We start from the raw sequence: 6,436 nt of genomic DNA, 5'->3' as shown, positions 1-6,436 counted from the left end.
TCGTGCAGGTCCTTTGAAAAGTGCTTATCCCTCCCGCCTGTGTGTTCAGGAGATGGAGTCCACTACGCCGACAGAAGGGAAGTGTTTTTCTGGTGTCACTGGAAGGTTTGGTTGGCGAAGGTAAGGAAGAAACTGAAGATGTAGACCAATTAGTTTTGCTTCGCTGTTACAGATTCGATAGAAGTGGAATGTTGTTGTTTGAGAGCTGCAGCTAGAACTGACTTTGTTTCATTCTGAATAATGCAGCAGTTGTCAGTTCGTCAGAACTCAGAAGACACCAAGTTTCACACTCCAAGAGCTTCTACGGTAGTTTCCACTTGCACTGCTGATCAAGACTGGGAGTATGTACATTGACTGAGTACAGTCAACAAGTAATAATCATTACAGAATTATGTACAAACAAAGAGTAAAAGAGTATTTAAATAAAAGTTGATTGCTTAGCCAATCACCAGGCTGAGACATTACAACAGTTTCCCCCTTCTGTAAAAGGAAAGACAACTGCAGTGGATGGATGTTCAGTAGTATTATGTAAGATCGTGTCCTTTGACTACTTTTGGCAAGGCGAATTCAGGCCATTTGGTTCGGGCAATCACTAGAACGAGACATTCACAATTCCGGCTTCAGTCCTTGGTCCTCTTACTGTCTTACAGTAGGCTAATCTCAATCCTACGGCCATGTGTGCTTTCTCTGTTGCTGCCCCACTGCTACTGATGTCACTGGAAAAGAAAGGTTTGGCTGGTGAAGGCGAGAAAGAAACTGAAGATGCAGAGCAATCAATCTTGCTTCGCTAGCTGTCATAGATTTGAGCTGTTTCAGAAGTGGAATGCTGTTGTTGTTTGAGAGCTGCAGCTAGAACTGGTTGTTTCGTTCTGATAATGCAGCAGTGGCCTGAATGTTGGGCACAAGACACATTCCAAGAGCCATGCATTTGCACATTATTCTTATGCTTTTTTTTTTGACATTGATATCTTACGCTTCTTGCTACACCTATTTAGCATTTGCATGTCTATTGTAAGACCTGAATGGGTCATTATTACATTGTACTTTGTCTACTCTTTGTCATGCAGTTGTCGTCACTCAACTACCAAGCTATTCATAGTATCTTTTTCCCCATTAAACCATATTTTCACTTGTATGCAAGTAGCTCTACTATGTCACACAATTTTGTTGCGTGCTCACATGATAAAGAAATGATAACAGCTCCTGAATGCATGATTAACAGTTAACACATGTCACATGCTTACATGGATGTAAAAAGATCCCTGCAGTATATATAAGTCAGGCCTATATATACTCGATCACCTGACTTGCCTTAGCTAGGATGCAAAAGTGACTGTTATATGAGAAGTTTTTAAATTATTTTATGCTCCATTCCATTTCTGTCAATCTGTTTGAAATATTGGAGGAAAACAAAAGATCTTGGTAAGAATTTGATTATATATGTATAGCTTCACCGAACAAAATGCTTGCAAATTTCAAAGCCGATTAGTGATTTCTTAGTGGCATGTTACTTATAGTTCTTCTAACTATTGTCCTCCTAGATGTATTATCTGAAAAAATGATTTTCCTTCTTTAATATTTACCATATAAATTTACAACACTTAATGCTCGTGTTTGACTATGGTTAATGTATTTCTTACTACAGTCAAATTCCCTGCAGCTGCTCCCACCACCTCAGGTACTCTTTCTTAATTATTTTTTGGTTTCAATGAGTTATACTTTACGTCGGGAACAAAAATTGCTTGGGTCCATATTTTAGTTTCCTTTGCTGCAGTAAATGATTTTTTGCAACAATTTACAGGGGCGGAAACATCATGATTCAATGTGGGTTCAGAATCATCGACAATCTGACTCTTGCAATGTAGTTGACATCATATTTCGCCACCCGAGAGGAGAGCTCTTTTTCTCTGCTATGCCTGTACTAACAACTAATATCGTTCAGTTAATTAATCTGAAACCCTCCTGCTCTGTTGACAGCGTACCATCCAGTTATGTACTCTGTGGAAATAGCGACTTTTTCTAAAGTAGATTAAATTACATGCATGTCGATACAGTTTATAGTCAACAATATATGGTAGTGGTTGCTAGCTAACCTGATTAGCTCTTTAACCTTGCTGCCTGATGCGTGTGCTAATTTTATACATATGCTCTTACTCTTACAGTAGGCTAATTCAAGCCATATGCCCATGTATACAGGCTATATGACTTGTCTCTGCACTCGCGTGCTTGAGTACGCGTTTATTAAATATTAACTTTTTCTTTGACTCAGACTATTTATTCTAAATCTTGTTACATGTTGTCACTAGTAGAAAAAAGGTCAAATCTGAGACACATTAGTGCCGGTTTGATTTTGAGCCGACACTAATGTGTCCATTAGTGCCGGTTCCAACGGCTAGCCAGCAGCTTTCATTAGTACCGGTTCGTGCCACGAACCGGTACTAAACGGAGTGGTGGCAAGATGTTGTCAGTCTGGGGCCCCTTCAGCCCCTTTAGTACCAGTTCGTGGCACGAACCGGTACTAAAGGTCGTCGTACATAAACCCTTCATCCGCCCGAGCGCGCTCTGTTCTTCCCCTTTCCCCTTTCCTCCTCTGTTCTTCCCCTCTCTTCCTCGAGCTCATCACACATTTTGCCCAAAATTTGTCAAGATTTGAAGGCCCCCATCCATTCAAATGATAACAAAGGTTAGCAACTTTGTCCTTTCATCTCTCATTGCTAGATTAGCTCTTACAATTTGTATAGTGATTAATTTGTGAGTTTAGTAATTTGGGAGGAATTATATGTGCTAGTATTTGATTTATATGCAATTTGAGGTCAAAAATAACACTTAGTTTGCATATTTAAGTGTGGTTTACTTAGTGCCTTCTAAATCATCCCCGCGAGCGCCCCCGGCCGCACCCCCCTCCCCTCGTCTCACACAATCATCCCCTACGCCCGCCGCCGCCGCCGCCGAGGTTAGGTTCGTCCCCGGCCGCCTCACCCCCGTCGATGGTGCCGTGCGCCGCCACCACGCGCGGTCGCCTCTCGCCTCCTCCGACGCTCCAGCCCCGTAAGTCCCCCTCTCGATCTCCTCCTCCCTGCACGCGCCACAATAGCTCCTCTCGATCTCTCGGTTAGGGTTCGTCGTAGGGGCTCCAATCGATTTGCCGCGGTGGCTCGCCATGTTTTGGGATTTAGGGATTGCACGGTGGCTCCGCGCTTCGATGCATGGCTCCAATCGACCCTACTATTAATTAGTATCACATATGCATCTCTAGATCCTACTGTTAATTAGTATCACATAGGGGAGAGAGTAGAAAATTTGGGTTGGTTGTTGCTGACATAATTTGGCATCGGATTGGGCTGGCTCATGTTTGATTTTTTTGCTTTGTGGTCGGGCGGTTGTTGCTGATGTCTGATATTGCTTCTATAGGAGTGTAAGTGCTCGGTTCGGGTTGTATCAAGTGCCCTTCTATAGGATGTTGTATAGGTGTTGTTCATGTGAGAGACAAAGCTACAAGTTCATGTTTATTTAGTGTGCTTTGTTGTGAGAACTCATCAAGATTTAGGATTACTGATATGAGAAGGGGGTAGTTTATTTATTGTGCTTTGTTGTGATTAACGAAGATGAGATAAGATCAAGGTATTGTTATGTTTTGCCATATATTTGTTTGTTACATCTCTAGATTATTGAGCTACTAGTATTGTTTAACCTTGTGTTTAGTGCAAATTTCATGCTGATAGCGACGCTTCATCTGAAGAGTTGGGGACATTAGTTTACTAGATTGCTAGCTTTCTTGTGTTTTATCATACAATGACTCTACTTTTGCAATTTGTGATTGTTGGACTGAACTTTATGTTTACTTTTTAGTTGTTATTTTGCTTGCCATGTGAACTCTAGCTATGGAAACTTTATGTTTACTTTTTGGATCATTAATCCTTTAATCGTATTGCTTCAGGGAAATGGCGCCACCACCACCACCACCATGTCGACGGTGCAAGTCAAGGTGCGCCAGCAGCCTTGCAACTGGCACGCTGTTTGGCATCTACTTCAAGTCTAGTTTTCTTCATGCGGCGGTAATAAATTATATGAAACTAGTAACTACTATTTTGTTTTTAGTGTTATTGGCATTAATGCATCGTGTATATATCATTTTGCTTTTTGTACACAGATCGTCTCATGCAATGTGAGGTCAGAATTCAACAATCTGACTGGAGACTCTGTGACATTTGAGGCTCCTGTGGGCCCCTACACTATGGAGATCGAGAAAGGACGAAAGATGACGCGGGTGGGAGGAGATGGATGGGTCCGTTTCATCGACAACATGCGTATCACCGGTGGTGAGTTGATCAGCTTCTCCTTCAGAGCTGAAAGACCCAAGCTGGCCGTGATTTATATCAACAAAGCAGAAGATGATGAGGATGATGAGGATGATGATGACCCACTCGGTGATGACATCATAGCTCAAAGAATGAAGTTGAGCGAGGAGGAGGTGTGCAACCTATGGGACATCATTCCACCACGTGCTGACTTCGTCGGGGTGCCATTCGTGACCCGCCTGACAAGTACCATGGTTGATCAGCATATGATGGTATGTTGCATTTACTGTAGTTTTTAGAGTAATTTGATGATATGCTTTATTGTTATACTTAGTGTATAGTCCGATGATTAATATGCTTACTGAATCTTATATGCTTACTGAATCTTATATGCTTAGTGAATCTATGCTTAGTGAATCTTATATGCTTTATTGTTATACTTAGTGTAGAGTCCGATGATATATATGCTTAGTGAATCTTATATGCTTAATTGTTATACTTAGTGTAGAGTCCGATGATATATATACTTAGTGTAGAGTCCGATGATATATATGCTTAGTGTAGAGTCCGATGATATATATACTTAGCGTAGAGTCCGATGATATATATGCTTAGTGTAGAGTCCGATGATATATATGCTTCGTGTAGAATGTGTGAGGCTACTTATTAATTGATATGTTTTTCTTATTCAGAAATTGCCAAAGAGCCTATCTGAGAGTTGTGGTATTAAGCCTGATGAAGAAGGCTTTGCTAGAATACGCCTTATCGCAAGGGGCTCCGTCACCACTTGTGCGTACGGCGTGGACACGGACGGTCGCACACACTTCAACTCGGTTGGGTGGAAGAGCTTCCTCGTCGGCAAGAATCTTCATGTTGGACAGGCAATCCTAATTACTATCAGGAACACCCACCACCCAGGCTTGAGGATGATGGTCGTCATCGACATCATCTAGAACTTCATATGCATGTGTGTGGCTGTTGAACCATATATATGCTAGTAGGACTACCTAGTAGACTTATCAACTATAATCTATCCATGCATTATTGACTACTATATGAGTTTGTGAGATTGTGTGGTTATATTAAATGTGGTACTGTCGTTAATGTTTGTGAGATGGTTCTGTGAACTTAGTTTATTTGCACTGGACTTGTCTTGATTTCCATGAATATTGCACCTGACTGTTTTTTTTATTTTTTATTTCTATTTGCCTAGTTGTAGCGTGGGGAGAAAATAGAGCGCTACTGCTACGTGATGATAGTAGTAGCGCTGGTGGAGGAAGCAGCGCTACTAATAAGTATTTTAGCTGCAGTGGTTGTTCAGAAACGCGTTACTGGTAAATAATAGCTGTAGCGCCCTAACAGTAGCGCGGGTGCCTGCGCTAATGGTATGTAAAAAACCAGTGCCACTAGTAAGCTTTTCTCTAGTAATGGTAGGGCGATCACACGTCTAGGCTTCGTTCCCAGCCTAACGAACGCTATCCTTGTCGGGCCACTCCTCTGGTGGTTTCTTTGGGAGTTGGAGATTCAATTGGGCCTACTGAGCCTGGATCAGCCTCCCATGCAGAAAAACTTAAAAACACTGGACGCTCACGAGTTGCAACCCTGCTTTCGTTCGCTAGCAGCCTCGCTTGGCGGCGCCTCTCCATGGCCAACTTGGGTGCCGACCGATGCGGGGGATTGGACTGCCATGGCGGCCGCGCTGGGTTTCCACCGACGCGATGGGCAGCGGCTCCTCGATCCGTTCGGTTATACAACGCGGCGGACGAAGTTCAGTCACCAAAGATGGTTGATTGAGAATTTAAATGGCCATTAATGCTAGTTAATGCTCCGGGAAGGTCAGTTTCCTCGGGCAATTCATAAATTTTTATTCAATTCATGGAAGCCCATATAATCCTAACCTTGTAGCTCCTCCTTTCTCACTCTGCAAATTCGCAAACCATTCTCCAGCACAACAAGGATAGGGTGATGCTTGCAGATCGGCTGGCGTCTTATAGTTGTACGAAGAATACTACTGTTGTATGGCTAGGTAGGAGTCCACCTTGTGTGGAGGAACTTGTGCCACTTGATTGTATCCCTATCACTCTAGAATAAAATCCTTTTACCCTCGCAAAAAAAGGATAGGGTGATGCTTAGTTCTC

The sequence above is a fragment of the Triticum dicoccoides genome, chromosome 1B (assembly GCF_002162155.2).
Source record: "Triticum dicoccoides isolate Atlit2015 ecotype Zavitan chromosome 1B, WEW_v2.0, whole genome shotgun sequence".
NCBI lineage: Eukaryota > Viridiplantae > Streptophyta > Magnoliopsida > Poales > Poaceae > Triticum > Triticum dicoccoides.
The sequence above is the reverse complement of the archived record's forward strand: the minus strand, read 5'-3'. Positions refer to the sequence as shown.